The sequence below is a fragment of the Macrotis lagotis genome, chromosome 3, assembly GCF_037893015.1.
Source record: "Macrotis lagotis isolate mMagLag1 chromosome 3, bilby.v1.9.chrom.fasta, whole genome shotgun sequence".
Lineage (NCBI taxonomy): Eukaryota > Metazoa > Chordata > Mammalia > Peramelemorphia > Peramelidae > Macrotis > Macrotis lagotis.
The window spans coordinates 38,002,892-38,027,732 of record NC_133660.1 but is presented as its reverse complement, the minus strand read 5'-3'; the positions used below and the strand labels follow the sequence as shown (position 1 = coordinate 38,027,732).

At 37.5% G+C, this 24,841-nt stretch overlaps 2 long non-coding RNA genes across 4 annotated transcripts in view; one reads left to right on the top strand and one right to left on the bottom strand.

Annotated features, from left to right (window-relative positions):
* LOC141517482 (uncharacterized) overlaps window positions 1–24,841 on the top strand; it is a 72,128-nt gene that overhangs the window by 12,634 nt on the left and 34,653 nt on the right. The window lies entirely within an intron of this gene.
* Window positions 724–23,016, bottom strand: LOC141517481 (uncharacterized). The gene is made up of 5 exons (XR_012476874.1): window positions 22,812–23,016; window positions 18,485–18,617; window positions 17,026–17,150; window positions 12,774–12,889; window positions 724–8,201 (listed from the first exon to the last, which is right to left on the bottom strand). It is a non-coding gene; the product is annotated as an uncharacterized LOC141517481 (long non-coding RNA).

Here is a 24,841-nt window from a genome sequence, read left to right as displayed (position 1 = left end):
CTCCAATCTCCATGCTTCACCTGAGTCCTGTATCTGAAGATCAAACCTTCTGTTCAGCTCTGGCCATTCCAAAAGGAACATTTGAAATCCCCCTGGTTCATTGAAAGTCCATCTTTTTCCCTGGAAGAGGACATTCAGCCTTGCTGGGTAGTTAATTCTTGGCTGCATTCTAAGCTCTTTTGCCTTCCAGTATATTATATTCCAAGCCCTATGAGCTTCCAATGTAGTTGCTGCTAAGTCCTGTGTGATCCTGACTGCAGCTCCACGATATTTGAACTGTGTCCTTCTGACTGCTTGTAATATTTTCTCTTTGACTTGGGAGTTCTGGAACTTGGCTATAATATTTCTGGGGGTTGGTTTTTTGGGATCTCTTTCTCGGGGGGATTGGTGGATTCTCTCCATTTCTATTTTTCCCTCTGCTTCTAGAATATCAGGGCAATTTTCCTGTAGTAATTCTTTGAAAATGATGTCAAGGCTCTTTTCCTGATCATGACTTTCAGGTATTCCAATAATTTTTAAATTATCTTTCCTAAGTCTGTTTTCCATATCAGTTGTTTTTTCAATGAGATATTTCACATTTTCTTCTAATTTTTCATTTTTTTGGTTTTGAAGTATTGATTCCTGATTTCTGGTAAATTCATCAATCTCCCTGAATTCTATTCTTTGTCTGAAGGATTTGTTCTCCTCAGAGAGTTTTCTCATCTCTTTTTCCATCTGGCCAATTTTGCTTTTTAAAGCATTCTTCTCCTCAATAACTTTTTGAACTGTTTTATCCATTTGACCTAAGCTGTTTTTTAGCATGCTATTTTCTTCAGCATTTTTTTGGATTTCCTTGACTAGGCTGCTGACTTCATTTTTCATGTTTTTCCTGCATCTCTCTCATTTCTTTTCCCAGTTTTTCTTCTAACTCCCTCATTTGATTTTCAAAGTCTTTTTTGAGCTCTATCATAGACTGAGCCCAATTTCTGTTTTTCTTGGAGTCTTTAGATACAGGAGCTTGTGCTTCCTCATCTTCAGACTGAGTATTTTGATCCTTCTTGGGCTCATTTGCAAAATATTTCTCAATGGTCTTCCTCTTGTTTCTTTGCTTGTTCTTTTTCCCAGCCTAAGCCTGTTTTTTGGGGTGCTTCCTGAGCTTTTGGGACACTCTCACAAGCGTCTCAGTGTGTGAGGTTCTGTCCTCCCTCCTGGTCTGTGAATGACCATAATCACCCCCCTCTGCCACGGGGCTGAGGGCTGAGGTGGGGGGGGCCCTGTTGTTCTGTGGGGGGGCCTAGACTGAGATCAGGATCTGAATGTGGTCAGAACCCCAGAATCCTGTTCCAGGGGCAGAGGACAGAGCTCTGCAGTTTCTCTCTCTTCACTCCCCTCCCTCAGCAAAATAGGCTCATGCCCTGGAGGCTCCTGCTTACTGGCTCCACCTGCTTCTGTTTCCAGGTCTGGGCCAAAAGACCAAGCTGCTGGCTGTATGCCCTGAAGGCTGGGCTCCGCGTGCTCGCTCTGGCAGAGGTCCCTGGCTGTTCCCCCACTTTGTGCCCGGTGCTCCCCGGGGTGTAGCTCAGGAGACTCTCCTGCTGCTGTGAGCTGTGACTCCCAGCGCCCTGGGGCTGCCTCCGGGAGGATGAAGTTCTTTCGGTGTGGTGGGCCACCCCTCTGGTGGGCCGCCCCTCTGACTCCGTTGAGCAGAGCCTTTCTGCTCTTTTCCAGGTTACCTTGAGTAGGAGAACTGCCTCACTGGGTCCCTTTGTGGGTTCTGTCTCTCGAAAGTTTAGAGTCCTTAGTTTATGTGTTTTTATCAGAGAGCTCCTAAGACTCGATCCCTTCATGTCGCCATCTTGGCTCTGCCAACCGCCCCCAAGTAAATCTAATAATTCATGTGTTACCTTACTTAGAAATCTGGTTGCTCTTTACTACTATTTTGTTACATTTGAAATTAATAAAATGTGTTGAAAATTTAAAGTCTTCAAAGATGGCCTAATGGTTTTAAAGAATTCTGAAAGCAATGATTTGTGTTTATATTGATTTTTTTTAAATTTTTTTTTTTTTTTTTTTTTTTTTTACAAAACTTGCCCAAGGTAGCTAGGTAATTATTATGTGTCTGAGATGGGATTTGAATTCAGGTCCTCTGAACTTCAGGGCTGGTGCTCTATCCCAGTCACATACCCCTTTAACCTGTTTTTCCCTGACTTTTCCCTGAACAGGAAGTAGGCAAGACTATAAAAGTTTGGCCCAGATTCCCCATCGGGCAGACTCACTAAGCCCAGCCAATCCTTATGGCTGTTTTCCTTTCTCTCTTTCCCTCAGGTATTTTTACCTAGACCTTTGTTATTCAGTGGGTCTAAAGACCTTAATGTGCAGTCTCTGCAGAAAAAAAGTTTGATCTGTGAAACTGCTTGAACTGTGCAGACATGTGATGAACTTTGCAAACTCATGAAATAAAAAAAAATCTGAGCTTTCACACCTCCAGGACCTGTCAAGAGTTTTTCATATAGGGGCAGCTAGGTGGCACAGTGGATAAAGCACCAGCCCTGGAGTCAGGAGTACCTGGGTTCAAATCTGGTCTCAAACACTTAATAATTACCTAGCTGTGTGGCCTTGGGCTAGCCACTTTACTCCATTTGCCTTGCAAAAACCTAAAACAAAAATAAAAAAAAAACAAAAAAAAGTTTTTCACATCTAAGAGCCTTGATCTTTATGATGGTCTCACACACTTCCCCCTTATCAATGCCTGGTGCCTGGAAGGTGCTTAATAAGGGATTATTGATTGATTGATGATTCCTGTGGGGAGTGGTGGCTCTCATTGCCATTATGTCAGGATAGAGAGGGGCTACCTTCCTCTACCTCTCTCTGAAATTACATCTTGCCACCTGAAGGGCTATATTCAAGAGGCAGGTGTGGAACTGTACTTCATCACCTCTCTTGAATCAGGAACCAATCAGGTAACTCTCCTGAGTCATAGATGGCTAGACGCTCCCTTTGCCTCCACTTCCACCTGAAGTAGCCAAAGAATATTTCCATATGTTGAAGTGGGGGAATAGTCCCATTACACGTGTAAATGGGAAAACATAGAAACTAGTAGACAATGTTTGAAAATTGACATAGAAGCAACATTGTGATTTGGAATTGTTAGATTCCCCTTGAGAGAGAGTACTTGGACAAGTACCAAAAGTCCCATCTACTAAAGACCTCACCATAACTATGCTTTCCCAGAAAACTTCTGGGAGTTCAATTCTATTGAGCTCTATTTCATGCATGATTGATGGGGTGTGGGAGGATAAGGGCATGAGGCAGATAACAAATGCCTTTTATAAAGGCCAGACTCTAGGAGATTGCAGTGCTAGGAGAGTTGCAAAAGAAGTCGAAGATAGAGATATTATTAGAGAGACTTTAGAAACAGAATGCTATAAAGCAATTTCCTTCTGGATAGTTATGTCACATCTGCCGACCTTCAAGTAAGCCCAACATTGAGAAAAGGAAAGATCACTATGATCTGCAGCAGGAAGAGAAAACATCATTCTACAATTTTATTGTAGATAAAAATGAGGATAATAACTCATTATAGTAAGTATTTTAAGGTTTATCTAGGGCTTTTCCAATGACAAACCTGTGAGATAGGGGAGTAATACAAGTTCTAAACTTGAAGATGGGGTACTTTGCCACTCCCTGTTTTGTAGCCCTCAAAAGTGGTTTAGACCAGTTTTAATCTGAGAACTCTGCCCTCTAAAATGAGAGGACTCTCTTTTCTCATACTCTTTGGCTCATTAAACCCCACCTCAATTCCTAGGGGATGATTTTACTTTTAGTTTAGTTAATGGTTCACATCTAAGTTTTCTTCAAAAGGAGGAAAAAAAGTTATTCAATATATAATATGAATTGAAAATAGAACAGGGAGTGAATTTCTACATACAAAAGAAATGCTAACCAGGAAAGATTCAACAATCTACTTTAACAGAACAATAAATGTGATTCTATAGCTGGCAGTTACTGTTAACAATGTGCTGAGAAACTGATACTTAAACTTTATAGGATAGAGAAGTTTTCAGGACTGCTAATTAGACATTCTATATTTTACTTCCTTTTTACATTGTCCAAACAACTCTTGATACCTGCTGATGGCTAAAATGTGTAAGCTTAGGTTGATTCTTTTGTTGGTGGTTCTCTTTTCCCAGAACATGGGAACTCCTTCCTTACCATTTAGCTCTAACCTGAAGGGACTACTTTGTGGTTATTCAATCATTTCAGTTATGTCTGACTCTTGTTGACACTATTTGGGGTTTTCTTAGCAAAGATACTTAGAGTAGTTTGCCATTTCTTTCTCCAGCTCATTTTATCGATGAAGAATTGAGGCAAACAGGACTAAGTGACTTGCCCAGGGTCACCTAGCTATTAAATGTCTGAGGCTACATTTGAATTCAGATCTTCCTGAATCCAGACCTAGTGTTCTTTTTTTTTATTAAAAAAATTTTTTTTATTATTTTTTTCCTAGTGTTCTTTTCACTGTGCCACCTAGCCACCCCAAAGGGACTTCTCTGATCTCTCAAACTCACAAGGTGATGTTCAATCACTTACTAAATAAAGGAAATACAAAGTATAAAGAGTAGCCAGGGGCTCCCCTAGTTGAACTCATAAATCATATGGGAGCTTTATATCGGAGGCTAGTGGGAGGATAAGGGTAAGAACTCTGCTACACATCCTCCCATCCCAGTACATGAAGAGTCTATCTGCCACATGGATGAATCAAGTAAGAGGCCAAACTAGAGACAGATTCTTCTCTTAATTTTAATACAGGAGGCACTACTCAGGACTTGTCCCCTTATGGTAAAATGCCAAATCTTCCCAGTGCTGGAACATCACACGACCAAAAGTAGGAACTAGTAACTGAAATGGTTCTTGAAATATGGAAGCATTACCAGGGCATAACACCCCAGCACTATCATACTAATTTGATAGTTGAGGAAGCTCGAATTGAGAAGTGAGTCAGCTTGTTCAGGTTATGAGACTAGTAGGTGTTAGAGCTGAAGTTGGACCTGAGGTTTCCTAAATTTAGGGTGATGTAGGAACTGAGCTAAGTTCTGAACCCAACAGACATCTGTTTTGATGGGGCTGATGCTTAGGAGAGAGATTAAGGCTAACTCTTTAGATCTAGGAGTCATCTAATCTAGTAATGATCATTGAACCCATGGGAACTCATTCGATCACTGAGTGAGAGAGCCCCTATCAGACCATATGGGTCATCCACATTTAATAGATATACAAAAGTGGGTACAAATATTCCCCCAAGGTGTTGGAGGGGAGGAAATATATATTTGTTCTTCCTGTCTTTGGAAAAGCTGATTTGTTTGTCCTTCCTTATTCCTTCGTAAGAGCTAATTTTACTATAAAGTGGATAAATGGAACTAGAGATGCTAGTCCCCATTCCCATAATAAATTGAGGGGAACACAGCTGATGGGGGCGGGTTGAGCTGATAGCAGAAAAGAGAGATCCATTTGCTTCAGGATGCCTAGAAACCCTGACTGGGGAATATATTGCCTAACTGTCTCTGAGAGAAAAGGTTAGAGCATACTTGCTCTAAAGGAAAGAAATAGCTCACCTCTTTTCAGATGTCTCCTTTGAACATTGAAAATTCTTTTAAGCATTTAAAATATGTTCTATGTTATGGAAATTGTGTTAAGTGCTAAATGCACACAAAAAGGCAAAAAACCAATCTCTGCCCTCAAGAAGTTTATATTGGATGGGGGGCATAGGGGAGAGACAGCAATATTTTTTAATTTTTTTTTTAAATTTAAGGCAATGGGGTTAAGTGACTTGCCCAAGGTCACACAGCTAGGTAATTATTAAGTGTCTGAAGCTGGATTTGAACTCAGATCCTCCTGATTCCAGGGCCGCCAGTGCTCTATCCACTGCACCACCTAGCCACCCCATGAGACAGCATATAAATAAATAAGTACATAAAGATAAATCTGGAGTAGAAGGAATGTAACCTTAGGGAAAGCCCTCTGCAAAAAGTGGCATTTGCACTGTCTGGAAGGAAATCAAGGATACCAAAAGGCAGAAGAGAGAAGGGAAAGCTTTCCAGACATGGGGGTCAATTAGTGCCAAGGTATGAAGAAGATAGGTCATTGAAGAAGCAGCAAGTAGCATGATATGCCTGGGACTAGAGAATACATCTCCAACTCCTTGGAGGGAATGAAGAGTAAAAAGACTGGAAGGATTAGTGAAAAGCCTTTAAGCTCAAATGAAAGACTTCGTATTGGATCTTAGGGGTAATAGAGTGCCAGTGGAGTTTATTGGGGGCAGGGTTGACAAGATTCAGCTCCACTCTGTGAAAATCACATTGGCAACTGAGGGGAGGATAAATGGGAAAAGGTATAGACTTGAGGCAGGGAGACCAATTATTGCTGTTGTTGTCATTTATCCATGACATGCAAATGAGTTGGATTTAAGTGAGGCAGAGCTGTGTAAAGTCACCAGCCTTACTTTCTCCTCCATCTGGGTTTAGTAGCCAAATATAGATCAAGATGACTGGAGAAGGCCCTGGATGTAATGGGAAACCTTGGTCTTTTTAAATCAAGGTCTTTACAGGTCTAATTAGACTGAGGCAATACCCATTCAGTGATTAAGGCAAATGAAGCAAAGAATGTCCTCTTTTACTAGTTAAAAAAAAACAACAAAACTAAAACCAAACCAATCTGGGGAGGGACAACTCTCCAGTTTTTGGTCAAAACACAAACAATAGAAAGCTTTTCTAATAGTCCAGGTGAGAAGCAAGGAGACCTTTTTTTTTTTAATTTTTTTTAGGTTTTTCAAGGCAATGGGGTTAAGTGACTTGCCCAAGGTCACACAGCTAGGTAATTATTAAGTGTCTGAGGCCTGATTTGAACTTAGATCGTCCTGATTCCAGGGCTGGTGCTCTATCCACTGTGCCACCTAGCCACCCCCCACATAGCTGCCCGCAAGGAGATCTTAAACTAAGATGGTGGTTAAATGAAGGGAGAAGATGGGAAATTTTTGAAAGATATTATAAAGCTAGGATCAAGATTTGGAAACTGGATGTATGCAACTAAGTGAGGAGTCTGTGAGTCTTAGTAACTGGGGAAGATAGTAATATCTTTGACACTGATGGGGAAGTTCAGAACAGAGGAGGATTTGGGGAGAAAGATGAGTTTTGGACATGTTGAGTTTGAGATGCCTAGTCATCTAGTTTGCTTTGTCCAGTGGGTAATTGATTTGGGGGAGCTTATGCTTAAGAGAGAGACTAAAGCTGCTTCTCTAGATCTGAGAGTCATCAGCATAAAGATGAACATTGAACTCCGGAGCTGATAAGATTGCCCAGTGGGAGAGCATAAAAAAAGTAAAGGTTGGAGAGTTCAGATCAGACCCTTGGAGATCATCCACATTTAATGTGCATCCACAGGTGACATTCCAACTAGAAAAGACTTAGAAGGATAGATTTATTCATCTTTTTTAGGTAGAGATCCTAGAAATGAACCTTAAGGAGATGCGTTGTAGAGATTTTCCCTAGGGCTCCAGGAGAGAGGTTTAACAAACCAAAGCTATGTCCAGCTCTATAGAACTCCTCATGCTTCAGTAGATCATCCCTGTTTCTTATTATTCTAGCTTCCAAAAATGGAACTTCTTTCCTCCCTTGATGAAGACAGACAGTTTCAAATTCAACTATAGTCTTTGGTTCTCTGCCCTGGCAGTTTCTAATCTCTTAAAGCATAGAAACACTTCTTCTATGTGATGGAATTCCATGATAATTTTATACATTCTGATAGGGGGGGGGGTTGTTCCAGATATTTGGGGAAATGGAGAGAATGAGATAAAAATAATCATGATTTTGAACTTCATCATGGGTCAGGATTATACCCTGCTTATTTATTGTAGCATTTTGCTTAGAAATATTTTTAAATCTCAACTTTCCAAGAAGCATTATATAAAGAGAACAGAACAGTGATTAATATCATTAATGGGAGGAGAGTAGTCTCATCACATAAAAGAGTCATAAGAAGATTATTTTTGCTGGTACTTCTTAGGGTAAGTTATGGATTGCTTGTAGGTCCCAAAGTCAGACTCTGAAGTGATTCAGTTATCTTTGTACTATGATTCATTAGCAGGAGACAGGTAAGCACTCAATTTAATAAGCTGATTACATATAATACCTGGTTCCAGGTCCTTTTGTAGTAAATTAAGGCTTGTTCTGTAATAAGAAGATACACAAAAGGAATTTAGTTTTCAGTTCTATTTTCGTATTAAAATTCTGCTCAACTTCAATCGTAGACCCACCTCAATACTAAATTGCTTAAATTACTTATTTACATTTCTTTAAAGGTCAAAATGAAATATGACTCCATGGTTTGGATTAACACTTGAGAGACGTTATGGTAGGAACCAAGCTGAAATTTGTATTTCTGCTAAAGGTTCAACCTGCAGGTCATAGCAACCATGTGAGGTAGGTAGTGAGAGATCATTATTCCCACCTTACAAATGAAGAAACCAAGGTTTTGTGAAATGGTCACATAGCTAGTAACTGAAATGATTCCCCCTTGCCCTGCAATACTATGGGATCTCTATCATATTGGTAAGATTCAAGTAGTTTATCTGGAGTTTTAGAAGAGGTAAATACTCCATTTGTAGCATCAGACTCTTTATCATTGGTCTTGCACTTGGATAGTCAAATTGCTTTCATCGAGAGGTCAAAGTATAGCTTTATAAAAATCAGGTGTCCCTGATTGGGTCTAAAGATTTCAGTCAGTCAACTCCAGTCCCAGGGTAGATGAGGAAATGGAACAATGGGGAAAATGAATGTCCACACTATGCCCCTTCCCGACCCAAGTTCCCTATCAGATAACTGATACTTGGTGAGCTTGGGAATGGTGAAATTCTGGGAAGTGCACCCCATTTGTAGGGAATTTGAAAAGAATGGCAGCTGGCAGCCTACCAAGATACTCTGAATGAAACTATGATTTTGTTGCTGCTACAAATAAAATAGCTGGAAGATGAACAGGATTTCAGGTCAGCAGATATGAACTGACCCTGAAAAAACAAGTGAATCCTAAGTCACTAGAATCCCTTAGGAAGCAGAAGTCTGATAAAGAGTCTTGGGTCCTAAGCAAGAGCCAGTTTTAACAAATATGGGAGGTGGGGTGAGGGTTGGGAGCTAGAGAAGTTTCCATGTCTAAACTGGAATAGCTAACATTTATGTAATGCTTTTCATCATGAGTCTTAAAATTATCTTGGAACATTGTATTGATCAGAGTAGCCATATTTTTTACAATTGATCATCATTGCAACCTTGTTACTAGGCAAGATGAGCTCACAATTCTTCTTACTTTACTTTGTATCAGTTCATATATAGAGTGCCATGTTTTATTTGTTCAACTGGCTTTCCAATTGATGAGCATCTTCTTGATTTACAATTTTGTTTTTTAGGTTTTTGCAAGACAAATGGGGTTAAGTGGCTTGCCCAAGGCCACACAGCTAGGTCATTATTATTAAGTGTCTGAGGTTGGATTTGAACCCAGGTACTCCTGACTCCAAGACCAGTGCTCTATCCACTGTGCCACCTAGCTGCCCCGATTTCCAATTTTTTGCTACCTCAAAAGGACCTGTTATAAATATTATTAAAATGAACTTTTCTTTCTTTGAACATTTTGGGATACAGACCTAGTAGTACTTCGGGTCTATTTCCAAATTATTCTCTGGAATATTTTAACTCTGTGTGTGTTTTTTTTTCTGTTTCAAGTGTGTCTCTTGTAAACATATTGCTGGATTCTGCTGTTCACTTATCCATTATGCTATTCACTTCCATTTCATGGGTGAGCTCACTCCATTCACATTTACAATTATGATTACTGTATATTTCCCTCCATCATATTTTCTTCTATTTCTTCTCTCCCCTTTTTTATTCTCTTCTTCCTCAAAAGCTATTTGACCTCTAAATAACTGTGTGTTTGTGACTCCTTTCCCCTTTGAATCCAAGGAAAGTGAGGTTCAAGCATTGCCTGCCCCATCATTTCCCCATCTACCATAAAAGCTCTTCCTTGTATACTTCTTTTATGTGAGAAAAATTTCCCCAGTCTACCTCTCCCTTTCCCGTTCTTCCAGTGGATTCCTTTTTCTCGTCCCTTCATTATTTCCAGAGATCATTCCAACATAATTGACTCATATCCATGCCAATTGTCTATGTAAACTCTTTTTAACTGTCCTAAAAATTATAATTAGTTCTTAGGAGTTCCATGCATCATCCTTTCACACAGGAATGCAAACGGTTTAACTTTACTGAGACCCTTATAATTGCTCTTTCATGTTTACCTTTTTGTGCTTTCCTTGAGTCCTGTATTTGTATAACAAATTTTCTGTTCAGTTCTCATCTTTTCATCAAGAATGCTTAAAAGTTCTCTATTTCATTAAATAGCTATTTTTTTCCCCCTGAAGGAAATGTTTCTCCATGAAACTCAGTTTTACTGGATAGGTTTTTCTTGATTGTCACCCAAGCTTCTTTGCTTTTTTATAATATCATATTCTAAGCCCTTTGCTCCCTTAATGTGGAAACCACTAAATCTTGTGTGATGCCTCAAGATATTTAAATGGTTTCTTTTTAGTTGCTTGAAGTATTTTCTCTTTGATCTGGGAGTTCTGGAATTTGGTTATAATATTCCTGGAAGTTTTTATTTTGGAATCATTTCAGAAGATCATTGGTGGAGTCTTTTAATTTCTAGTTTACCTTCTGGATCTAAGCAATCAGAGCAATTTTTCTTGATAGTTTCTTGAAATATTAAGTCTTGGCTCTTTCTTTGATCATAGCTTTCAGGTAGTTCCTGAATTCTTAAATTAACTCTCCATCTATTTTTCAGGTCATTTGTTTTTCCAATGAGATATCTCACATTTTCTTCTTTTTTTCATTCATTTGATTTTGCTTTATTGTTTTTTGATGTCTCGTGGAGTCATTAGCTTTCATTTGCCTAATTCTGTTTTATAAGGAATTTTTTCCCTTAGGTAAATTTTTGTTTCTCCTTTTTCATTTGTCCTATTCTGTTTTTAAAGGAAGTCTTTTCTTCAGGGAATTTTTGTGCCTCTTTTGCCATTAGAACAATTTTTAAGGTATTATTTTCTTCACTTTTTTGTGCCTCTTTTATCAAACTGTTAATTTTCTTTTCATAAATTTCTTGCATCAGTCTCATTTATTTTTCCAGTTTTTCTTCTCCACTCATTTCTTTCTTTAACTGTTCCAGGAATTCCTGTTGGTCTTTGGTCCAAATTAGCATTTTTAATGGAGACTTTTCTGTAATTGTTTTCATGCTGTTGTCTTTTTCTGACTTTTTGTCTTGGTCTTTCCTGCCATTTTATGATCAGTTTTTTTTGTGTTTGTGTGCTCATTTTCTCAGTCTATTTCATGACTTTGATCACCTAGGGGTGGAGAAGCACTATCCCAAGTTTCAGGTTTTTTCATGCTGTTTTTCTGGGGATCTACAAGTTTTGGGTTTTTCCAAAATGATTTGATTTTGGAAGAAATATGGTCACTACTTTTTTGGTCTATACTTTTGTCAATACCCAGAATGGACCCCTAGTCCCCTGCAGCTACAAACGCTAGTGCTCCTCTATGGTTTAGTGATGTGACCAGGGTCTCTGCTCCCTTGTGACTGAACCCCAGTGCTCTTCTGTGCCCTGATACTGCAATCCAGAACTACCTATGGGTGATGAAGCATTCCTGCTTATCTCTTTTTGACCATTTGTCTGACCCCTTTACCATTTCTAAACAGAATTCCCAAAGCTATTGTTGCTGCTACTGTGGCTGCTGTTGTTGCCACCCATGTATGAATTCTAAGCAGGCTTCTTCTCAGGTTTCATAAACTTCTCTCCTTTTTTTTAATTATAAAGATTTTATTTATTTTGAGTTTTACAATTTTTCCCCTAATCTTACTTCCCTCCCCCACAGAAGGAAATTTGCCAGTCTTTACACTGATAAACTTCTCTTGATAAGCTCCTAAGTTTTCTTAGGCTGGAAAAATATCTCACCCTGACCTTTTGCTAGCTTTCCTATTCCAAAATTTGATTTGAGGTGTTATTTTGAAGTTGTTTGGAAGGGGCATATAGAGAGAGTTCAGCTGAGTTGCCTCTAATTTGCATCCTGTATCTTCCCTCTATCTTCAAAGTGCCCTTCTGAGAGTGGAGTTCCTATAATCTAATTTTGAGTGACCCCCTGGAACTAGCCAAGTTGCAAATCAGAGGTTAGGGCAAAATATTATTTGGAGGTTGTATTGTTGTGAGGTAGAAAAAAAACAAGCTGGTGATGGACAAAATAGCCATTCTAAACTTCAAAAAAAAAATGTCATTCTCAATATTTTTCCATGAGGTTTGTTCTATAAGCTATAGTCTCCCTTAAAGGAATCTTAAAACAGTAACACATATTTATTGTCTTAATTTCCTTCAACTCCTTATGTCCTTTATTTCTTACTGAACAGTAATATTCTATTACATTTATGCACTGGTTTTTGCAATCATTTCTTTGTTTGGGAACTTGTTAGTTTTTAGAGAATCAGGGATCTCCCTTCTATTCTTACAAAATAAATTATTTCACTATCTTTGAATAATCACATAAATATACCAGGATTATCTTAGGTTCTCATTTCACATCATTTAACAAAACTTAACAACCTAGAAATAAAACTTATTTTAATACCCCATATATCTATGGAAAAACACTTAGGGAAATAGAAAAAAATCTTGGTTAGTTCTTAATTCTCTGAAAAACAAATTTACAGGGACTTACCAGAAGTTGCTCTAAAAAGCGTTCATTGCTTTTCTTTTTTCAATATCTCTCTTAAGTTGACAAAGGGCACAGTTAGGACAACAAGTCAGCCACATGAAATCACTAAAAATAGATCCCTGTATTTTAAAAGAAGAAAGTTGATTTATATGTAGCCTTTAAGTATTTTCTTTTAAAAATATTTTTACCTTATATGAAAATATATTTTCCATGAATGCACATGTGTAGTCATGAAATTATTTACCTTCTCAATATGGTTAGGGAGGAGAGGACAGAGGGAGGAAGAGGATTTGGAACTCAAAATAAAAAAAATTAATGTCAAAACTATTTTTATGTGTAATTGAAAAAATAAAATATTTAAAAAACAAATTAACATTTTATGGATGGTCTTTAAAAATCATTTCTGTCAACTTCCCAGATTAGCTCTTCTCCCTCAATAGAAGTAAAATTGCAAGTAAATTTGCATAAAATAAGTAAAATTGCATCTATGGTTAAACAGCACAGAAACCTAGGGTACCTCCCTAAAAGTTTCTCTTCATATTTCTGTGGTACCCATTCTACATATTTAATCATGCAAAACATATTCCTATATTAAGCATACACATATTTTTCCATAGCCAAAAATAACCTATTTTTAGGTGTTTTTTTTTTTTTGCAAGGCAAATGGGGTTAAGTGGCTTGCCCAAGGCTTCACAGCTAGGTAATTATTAAGTGTCTGAGACCGGATTTGAACCCAGGTACTCCTTACTCCAGAGCCAGTGCTTTATCCACTGCGCCACCTAGCTGCCCCATGCCACCTAGCTGCCCCTGCCTATTTCTAATTCATATCTGTGGGATAGAGTAGGAATGATGATGATGATGATGATGATGATGATGATGATGATGATGATGATGATAACAGCAATGATGGTGATCACTACTTTAAGGACTTCAAAATATGAGTAGTGCCTTAAACAATTTGCCTCATTTAAGCCTCCCAATATCCTTGCACAGTGGTGGGTTTTATCATTCCCATTGAACAAACTGACCCTCAGACAGGATAAGTGACTTGCCCATGGTCATACAGCAAAAATGTGTCTAAAGTGGAATTAGAACCTAATTCTTTTTGTTGTTAAGTCTAGTACTCAAGCCAGCAAGTATTTATTTCCCTTTTATGTACCAGGCACTCTGATAAGTGTTGGGGGTGGGGTGGGGTTTCAAAGAAAGGCAAAAACCAGTTCCTTCCCTCAAGGAGTTTATAGACTAATTGCCATGAAAACATACAGACAACTATGAGCAAACAAGATAAATATATAGGATAAAAGGAAGATAGCCACAAAGGGAAAGCACAAGCTGTTATGCCACACTTTCACTAATTAGCTAGGAGACTTTGAACAAATCATCTAATCTCTCTCACTTCAGTTTTCTTATCCCTAAAGTAAAAATATTAGACCAGAGGATCTCTGAGTTCCTATGGAATTCTCACAATTTATCATTGAGATCACTGATTTTGAAATCTGAGGACCCATGTTCAACTCATGACTCTACTACTTCTGGTTATAGTGTACTGTTGCCCAAACTATCTAATATCCCAGTCTAACAGTTACTGCATCTATGAAATAAGAGGTTTGGTCTTAGATCATCCCCTCTAATATTGAATCTGATCCATTCTAACTGTATGGTCGCATGATCAACTCAATCTATGACATCCTTTGGTCTGGAAGGAACCTGTCTCCACGTCCCTTTGGGGTTCTCATTAGCACCCACATTAGCACCATGTTACTTCAACCTTGTGGTTTCTTTTTTAAAGACTCTGCTCTCACTCTGGACAGCTGGGAACCCAACTTCTGGTTTTTAATTTTCATTCCCACCTTCCTCAAAAGGAAAGAGGGAAATTTATTAAGCACTAGATTCTGTAAAGCTAAGTGCTTTACAAACATGATCTCATTTTACCCTCATAGCAGCTTGCAAGGTCATCATTCCCATTTTATAGCTTAGGAAAGTGAGCCATATAGAAGCTAAGGGACTTGCCCAGGGTCACACAATTAGCAAATTTCTGAGGATGGATTTGAACTCAGATCTTCCTGATTGCAGGTTCAGTATTCTATCCACTACTGCACCTCTAAGCTACCTTAGGAAGATGAAGTGGAAAAACAAAGAATTTGAAGGCAGGAGACCCAGAAAATGTCATTACTTTCTGCATAGTATCACCCAGTTACCTCCAAAACAACTTCTTATGAGGCCCACTCTCAATTCAATTAATGTTTGACCAGTGATAAATGACCAGCCTCAGAATGAAGTCTATCTGGTCCCATTTCAGATACACATTGTTCTGGGTCTCCCAGCAAGTTACATAACCGAGACTCTAAATTATAGGATAGTTGTAGATGGGTTTTGTAAAGATCCAGTTCCTTCCCCGAATTGGCTTTTCTAGATATGCATATTGTTTTTGTGAATACAGTCAAAAGAAGTTTGGTGCCTAGAAAAGTCTTCGGTTTGATTGTGGTCACAAAGCATATGTGAACTTTGTACTTTGCACTTACATCCTGCATCTTCAATTGATATTAAACTGTATTGTTGGGTAATTCGTTTCTGGTTACCATTGTTTTATTTTGCTTGTTTGTTTTTGCAAGGCAGTGGAGTTAAATGACTTGCTCAAGGTCACACAGCCAGGTAATTATGAAGTGTCTGAGGCTGCATTTGAACTCAGGTCCTTCTGACTCCAGGGCCAGTGCTCTACCCATTGCACCACCTAGCTGCCCCCTGGTTACCATTGTTGAAAGAATCATGCTTTTGGCCATTCTGAGAAGGGCATTGCAGAAAATTGACCACTGAGAGTTCACAATTGTGATTGATATATGTAGATAATGTCATACTGTTGCCAAATTATTTGGAGTCACATTAGTCTTTCCTGACATTTCAGTTTAAGCAGAAGAGATATAACCTCACCCCTGCCAAAACACTGTGTTCTAGAAGAAGGTAGATTAGTAATAGCCATGTAGGTTTGAAGCTCCATGGGCCAGCCAGAACAAGGATAGCAGTGGGTAGAAGGTAAAGACCTGTGAGTCAGGAAGACTTGAGTTTGAATCCTACCTCTAACACTTATTAGTTGTGTGACCGTGGACAAGTCACTTAATCTCTCTCAGCCTCAATTTCCCCATTTGTAAGATAGTAGTGATAATAACAGCACCAATCTCACGGAGTTGTGAGGATCAAATGAGATAACACATGTAAAGTACCTTTTAAATCTTAAAACTGATATAGATGCTAACTATGGGTTGCAAGAATCTTCAGCTCAATGTTAATCATTAAAGGATAAAGAGAGGTAAATTGCTATTTGTTTATGTACTCAAGAATGTGACATATCCCATCAGTTGAGGGTGGTTTATCTCAAAATTCTGCAGATGACATCTCTATACCTATTTTTCCATCTGTCTGTCTATCTATCTACCATATCTGTCCGTCTGTCGGTCTATCTCTTTCTCTACCGTATCTTCTCTATCTCTATCTCTGACTCTTTGTATCTATTTATGTATGTTTGCTTGTGTGTATCTATGTATCTGTCTATGTAGCTATCTTTTGATATATGTAGATATCTATGTATGTGACTATGTATATATCTGTACCCATGTATTTAACTATATATTTATCTGTCTATTAGATAGTATAGCAGAAAGGAAGAGGTTTCATGCATAGTAGTTTTGGTTAAGATGTTTGAATTATTTACAGTAAGGTAAGAATGTATTTTTTAGCATAATCATTTATACTGAACCAAAGAAAATATCTTCCTTATCAGTTGGTTAATTAAATTAGTATTAATTGCTTAAATAATTGACTCTTCTTGATTCTGAGTCTCATTGTCCATGGGCTTTTTTGGCAAAGACACTGGAATGGTTTGCCATCCTTCTTCAATGGGTCACCTTTGGTCAGAACTCTCTACTACTCTGACCTGTCTGTCTTGGGTAACCCTGCGTGACATAGCTCATAGTTTATTGAGCTACAGAAGCCCCTCTACCATGACAAGGCAGTGATCTAGGAGGAATAAGCTCTTATTACCTCCTTATTAAATAGGATGAAGAGAAGGGGGTGATCTCTGGGAACTATTCAAAGTACAATGAAGGGCAGTAAAGATGACATTCAGTATTTGTCAAAAGGCAAGAAATATAATGATGTCAAACAGAGGGAAAAAGTTCTCCCATAAATTCATTCTCAAATAGATCATGATCATTTGGAGGGTGAATTCCCAACTCATCAAGTATTCAAAAAAAGTACTCACAGGGATGTTATATTTGGTCCTGTAGAGTGTCCTCATGGATACACTCCATCCACATAAGAAGAATTCATTCATGTCATTAGCAACTTCACATGAAAGGCAGGGGGCACAGAATGTCCCACAGAGGCCTGGTCACGGAAGAAACCACAGTCAGACATTAGTCTATTTTTTTTCCTACTGTGACTTGACTCTGCTTTCTCCTGGATCCTCAGGAATGTGTGCTAAATGATTATCTGAATAGGACTCAATCTGATTCTTTCTTCTAAGTTTAAAGAATGAAAAGATGAAGAATGTAGAAACAATTACAAAAAAAGACCTTTAGGGAAAAAGGGACTAAATTCTAAGCTAAAAGTTTCCTGTCTTCCTAATATTTGAGCATTTCCAAAGTTTTTTTCCTTTTATTTTGATGCCTTACATTATATATAGAATATATGTATATATAGATTATATATTATAGATCATATATATATATAAGTAGATAAATTATATATAATTTAGATTTTAGTTATATATAATAGATATATTAGGTTTTCATATAAGACATCAGAGGCTCAGGGATATCTGAGAGGCTGTCTTTGAGTTCTCTGAGTTCTCCTTGGAGCCTGAAAATATTGAAGGGAAGTATGCAGGGTATGAAGAGGAGGGAACCAATAAAGAGGAAATAGATGCTAGAGGGGCCCTTTTAAGGAGCAAAAAAAAGAATTATGGAGAGGAGGAGGAGAGAAAAAGAGCTTGGGGTCACTGTGAAGATAAAAGGAAAGCTTCCAAATAACACCAATGCCAGAGCTTCTTAGTGAGTTCCAAGTTTTTAAAAGCATAAAAAAATTATTTTCCTTTGTAATTCCATGTGTTTTATTTTATGCATTTCAAAACTTAATTCTGTCTCTGTTTTTGTTTTTTTGCCAGGAGATGGGACTTCTTGATGAGGTCCAAGTTTTTAAAAACATTAAAAAATTGGTTTCCTTTGTAATTCTGTGTGTTTTATTTTTGCCTTTCAAAACTTAATTCTGTTTTTTTTTTTTTGACCAGATGATGATTTGCCCAAGGTCACACAGCTAGGTAATTATTAAGTGTCTGAAGTTAGATTTGAACTCAGGTCCTTCTGATTTCAGGGTAGTGCTCTATCCACTGTATCACCTAGTTGCCCCACAAAACTTAATTCTGAACGAGTCCATAGGCTTCACCATACATGTCATAGAAAGGTGGGTGTCCATGCCTATCAGTCCCCAGTTAATCAAACAATCAAAATAATTGAAATTCTTCACAGAGTTCCCTGGGTCTCTTTTGAGAAGAGATGTGTAAGATAAGGAAATCCTTAATTAATTGATATAATTAATTGCTTTAATCAGAAGATTATCTGTAAAGAACTTACTATACAAAAAAAGGAGAAAAAATATTATTATTTCTCTTTTTGTGATCACCAACCAATTGAAATCCAGAGGATAGTGAAGAGTCCACTTACAAATTCTATAATCATCCAAAAAATCAAACATCCCAGTCTGCCAGTTGCTGCTGGTTCCTTGGCTTACGGTATTTTGTTGTGGCTGATTTTCAACGGGGTTCATTTTCGAAGGAGGACTTCACAAATTTACAGGCTGAGGAAGCAAAAGAAGAAAAAATTTAGTTGTGCTGATGTTGGGTACGATGTGTGTGTGTGTGGGGGATAATGTCAGTTTGGTGTTATAATGACAAAAGAATTCAGAAGAAAATAGTTCCTTATTCTTTTTTGCCTCCAAATTTTCCTTCTCTTTGCTCTTTATCTCAAACCAATCAAAATCAACATTTATTAAGTATGTAGCATATGCCACACATGGACAGGTAGATGCTGCAGTGGACAGAGGGGATTCAGGAAGATTTATCTTCCTGGGTCCTCCTGCATTCAAATCCAGTATCAGAGACTTAGCTGGGTGACCCTGGGCAAGTCTCTTAAGGGAAGGTCTCCAATTGGTCTAAGGGGGGCTGTTTGAATCTATAAGCTCTGGATTACTTAAACAAATTATTTTTAAAAATCATCTGCCCATAATGTTAACACTTAAAACATACTAATAGTTCCCCCCCCTCCATTTTCTTTTTCATTTGTTAAATAGGAAAGATCAATCAGCAATAAACCTTCTAGTATCTCATTTTTTGTTAACTAGCCAGCAGCTAGAAAAATTAGTTTCAGTTTTTTGCCTTTTTAAGAAGAGTTTTCAACAAGGAATAAGTAAATTGTTTTTGTTATTAGTAGAGGAACCTATCAAACTGATTGAGGGAGAACTTGAGTAATGGTTTACAAAGGGATCAAGAACCCATCTTTAGCACCTTAAGACCTATCCTTTAACAGATGAGGCTTGGGGGAATGATGTCCCTTTTGAGTACTTTTTTTTTGCTTGTTATTTTTTTATGGCAAGGCAATGGGGTTAAGTGGCTTGCCCAAGGTCATGCAGCCAGGTAATCATTGAGTGTCTGAGGTCAGATTTGAATTCAGGTCCTCCTGACTTCAGGACTGGTGTTCTATTCACTGTGCCACCTAGCTGCCCCCTCTGACATAATCTTTTTTCCTCTTTTTTCTTTTTAGGTTTTTGCAAGACAAATGAGGTTAAGTGACTTGCCCAAGGCCACACAGCTAGGTAATTATTAAGTGTCTGAGGCTGCATTTGAAGTCAGGTACTCCTGACTCCTGGTGCTCTATCCACCTCATCACCTAGCTGCCCCCCCTACCCCCGACATAATCTTGAGGGAGCAATAGTTTGCTCAATTTGATAACTTTAGGGGTGAGATTCCCTACCTCAGTGGTAAACTCTCAAGGCAGTATGGCCACCCTGAAAAGAAGGCTCATTTTAGTTTTACAGATAAGAGGAAAGGAGAAGGCTCCCTTTCAGTTAGTGAATAAGACTGTTTTCACTTTTATTCTTAGGATTAAGTCATTGGCAATCAAATTTCATTGAAAATTTAGTCTCAATAAAAATTACTTTGTGGAATTAGTTCCTAGATCTCTTCAGGATAGTTTTCAGAGATGAATATTTTAATTTTAATGTTTTTGTTCATTTATACAAAGGTATTGGGGCCCTACTTGAATGGTATTAGGACCCTAGAAGTTTAATTCTGAAATTAAGAATTGAAAGAATTGGAGAATTTAGTGAAACTGATCCCTGAATATTTGAGTGTTAGCTGGAGGAAAGGACTCCCATGGGACAAATCTCAAATGATTTTACTTAGATTTATTTAGATTTTACTTCCTTATTCCAGGAATAGCCACAGTAAATGTAATTCCTCCAAAGAATGCCATTCTTGGGTGGGGATGTGCCCAGGAGAGATGAGGTCAGATATAAGACAATAAATGCCTCCTATAGGATTTCCATTGGGCCATGTTCCTTGGCCACATCCTACTTAGTAGCTGAGGACCAGGGAACTTCAAAATTTGGAGATGAGAGTGGATTCCCTGTCCCAGGATAACTAAAAGAAGGTAGAAGATATGCTGTGCAGGTCTTGGGTTTGAGAATACAAGTGGTTTAGGGGAATTCTTTTGTCCTAATACAGAACCTTGATTACTCTACCCTTAGAAAATTACAGAATTTTATTGAACAATCTCCCCAAACCAGTTTAGAGTAAATGAGCTATTAATATCACCAAATCCTTTATTTTCACAATATTTGAAGCTTTTAAGTTTTACTTATTTCAGTTAGCTTTCAGTGGAAAATAGGGAGGAAGATTTTGCTAAAGCACCCCTATTTTGTGTGAATATTATCAAAAAATTCATAAAGAGAAGGTACGGATGAGAGAAAAAATGTATGACACTAGAAAGCATGTCAGCAACTGTAATTGGTGAGACAGAATAGTTCATTTTTCTCATTTCTAACGTTATAATTTGGGTATCTTTAAATAGTATTTTGATGAGCTATGAGATACTACCAGCAAACTTTGTAGAGTTGAACAAAAACAAAACATTCACAGATAAATTACTCCCTAAAAGAACTTTAAAATGACTAGAGACTGATTTAAAGCTGAAGTTTGAAATTTAAGAACTGTTTTATTAATCATGAAATCTGGAGAAATTCAATGAAATATTAACAATTCTTAGGAATTCAAATTCTAATGGAAAAATCATAGACTAAACATTTTTTCTTACCATGCAACTAGATTGATTGTCATTTCATAAAGCCATTCTTAGAATTCAAAATTAACACAGATTAATAATACTCTACATTATAAGGAATATGGTTAGGGAAGACATTAACAATTTTCTCCTTCCCAAAAGTATATGACTTCTTCTCAATGACATCACCTAGGCCAATATTAAAATTTAGTCTTAGTAATGGGTTAAATTGAAGCATAAGTAACATATTTTTGGATTAGTAAACAATATATTAGCAAGACATTTCGTGTAGGGGACTTTTCTGACAACCCTCCACTGCTATCTTAAGCATTTCTATCCCATCTCATTAATCATTTTATATCTATTTTGTATATCTATTTTAAATTTATTTATTTCTATTCATGTTATTTCTTCTTGGTAAAATTTAAGCTACTTAATGGTTCCCAAGCAGAGTGCTTGGTAAGAAGTAGAAATTTGATAAATATTTATTAAATTGAATCCAGTTGAATTGATCCATTTGTTGTTGATTAAGATTACTCCTGGAAGGGACAGGCAGAAAATTAAGGAGTTAAAATTATAGGGAGAGGGGTGGCTAAGTGGAGCAGTGGATAGAGCCCTGGCCCTGGAGTCAGGAGTACCTGAGTTTGAATCCGACCTCAGACACTTAATAATGACCTAGCTGTGTGGCCTTGGGCAAGCCACTTGACCCCATTTGCCTTGCAAAAAAAAAAAAAAAGAAAAAAGAAAAAAAGAAAAGAAAAGAAAAGAAAAGAAAAAGAAAGCAAGGAAGACCTCTAACATATTTGGTGGATACCCTATGACAAGAACGTGGACAAGGGTTTCTTAGAATAGATAGGTATATGTGAAATGCAATCTGCATCACTGGAGGGAATTCCTGAATTGATAAAATTATAGGGAGAGAGGTAGTGGATCAATTGAAGGGAACATTATATTTGTCTAAAATAGCAAGAGCTATAGGATGATTCAGTGGAGCTCATTAAGTGGTAATCACTTAGGGAGAATGTCTCATATGAGATATATGATTTTGGCAGGGGGGGGTAGACTTTCAGGTCCCTTCCAATTTTATATTCTAACATGTTAGCCTCTCATGTCAGCCAAAAAGATAAAATAGATTATCCATATTCATATAGCCTTAGAGTCAAAGTAGAAACTAATTTGCCCAAAACTGGGTTTTGTTTTTTTGTAGTAGCTAATCCCTCTATATCCCTGTGCCTAAGTGAATACTTGTCACATGAAAGAGGTTGCAGTGGCCATGTAGTCCAACTCATCCCTGAAAAAGAATTACCTCCAGATTCTCATATTTACTCTCTTTAAAAAAATTAAATATTTCATTTTCCCTCCAACTTCATGTAAAATTCTTTTACATTATTTTTTCAAATTTTGAATTTCAAATCCCCCCATCCCTTATTGAGAATGTAAGCAATTTGACATAGATATACATGTGAATAGACTAAATATTTTTTAGATTAAACATTTTAAAGCTCTTCTGAAAACAGATCTTTGAAATTCCTTAAAAGCATTTTTAAGACCCCCAAAAAGCTGATAAGCATTATATAAACTATTATTCTGTGAAATGCCAAGGGTTATATGATAAATGAATTTCTGTGAATTGATGAATTTGAAATACATTTGACTAAATTAATGTCACTTAGTCTATTTTGTTTTCATAAAGTAGGAAATAATAATAACTCACCGCTGAGAGAAGAGAATAAGCAGCGTCCTCTTCTAAGTCCTTTGTGAGTTATGAGATTTTAGCTTCGTTCTTTTATGCTTTATGAGATTCTGCTGACATATTTTGAAACTGCAACATTGCCTTCTGATGAACTGGGCCCTCTCACAACCAAAGTGGATATCATTTAAGGACATCTGGAAACTCATGTAATCATTGCATGTCATAATTTTGAAACAATTATTCACTTTGTATGAACTTGTGGTGAAGAGGTGGAGACACCAGTACTAGCCTAGACAGTCTCTTGGGTCTGGGTGGCTAAAGGGATAAATCTCTTTTCCCTGGAACTGTTATCACCAAGTACATTTTTTAGTTCATTGTGGGAGAGGGTGGTGCTTCTTCGTGCCACATAAGGGAGAATAAATTCAATTAATCAAGAGTAGTTTGCAATCCAGTCACTTGTGTACCTTTGAATTGGCTTGTGTTTCAAGTCCTATCTGCTGGTGGCCATCTGTCAGCTTGAACCCCTTCTTGGATAGAAAAATGTTATTATTATACCCAAAGCAGTCCTTGACTAAGGTTAACTATTCCTTAGTTCTAAAGCCTGAGTTCCTGAGTTCCCTCTGGTACCAAAGTTTTTTTTTTTAGATTTTTCAAGGCAATGGGGTTAAGTAGCTTGCCCAAGGCCACAGGGCTAGGTAATTATTAAGTGTCTGAGGTCAGATTTGAACCCAGGTACTCCTGACTCCAAGGCCGGTGCTCTATTCACTGTGCCACCTAGCCATCCCAGTACCAAAGTTTTTACCAAGGAAATTGTGTCCAGGTATGACCCACTTGCCTACATGGACTCCAATTCGGGGTATGCTGGGGTCTTATGTCATCTTCATTGTGTTCTAGAAATGGCTTGATGCTCGCTCCCTCTTTGGTTTTATCTGTAGCCTGTGAAGAGATGTTGTAAATAGATGAAGTTTTAGGTGAAATTTTGAGAATACAAGAAAAATAACAATAATCTGGCATGAAACTGTAATTAATGAAGTTTTTTAATTTAAGCAGAATCTATCTCTGGGGAATAGATGGGAGGGTGCACCCATAGGAAGACTAAGATGAGGATCTTCCTGACTCAGTTTCCAATATAAGACATTTTGCCACCTGATTAATTCTGAGCCTGGCTGTGACAACCCATCTTACAATTGGTTGCCTATGACCCTATCAGAAATTAAACAGAAGTAAAGCTGCTGTATTCTTGCTTTGCTACTCAAATAGAAAATTACATTGATAAGCAAATGTAAAAAAGATGATCCTTATTGTTGACTTAAGATTAAGTAATATATGCTACTATATATAGTCTACTATGGTGAGCATTCATTTTGAATTGCCATTCAAACCACAAATAAGAAAGACCACAACATCTTTTCATTATGTTAATGATATTCTCATAAAGGTGAATTTGTGAAAAATGTGACAGCATTTTTAAAATTGGATTAAGAATTTTACTTGATGAAAATTATTAGAAGCATCTAGTGAATAATTTTGAGAGGGACACAGTATTTTTCTAGTTCAGGTCCCCACGATGTAATGATTGAATTCTCCAAAGTTCTGGATTATATATTCTTAATAAAAGGAGTCTTCTTATTTAGTTCGGGTTAAGGTTTTGTGCCTTAGAAGCAAATATAGAAAGAAGAAATCCCTTTAGGGGTAACCTAAGAGTTGGTTTATTTCAACAACATACAATTACAAAGCAGGTTGAGAAAATGCCACAGTGAGGGGCTTCAGTACAATAGAGACCTTTGGTTTTTAATTCTACATCAAGATGTGCCCTGTCTTCCCACCTCTGATTAGTTCATCACAAACCTTGGAAAAAGATCAGGGTCACCTGGAATGAAGTCATGACTCCCACTTTGATTTTTTTAATTTTAGAAAGATTTTATTTATTTTGAGTTTTACAATTTTTCCCCCAATCTTGCTTCCCTTCCCCCACTCCCCCACAGAAGGCACTTTGTTAGTCTTTATGTCATTGCCATTGATCAAAGTTGAATGTGATGAAAAATCATATC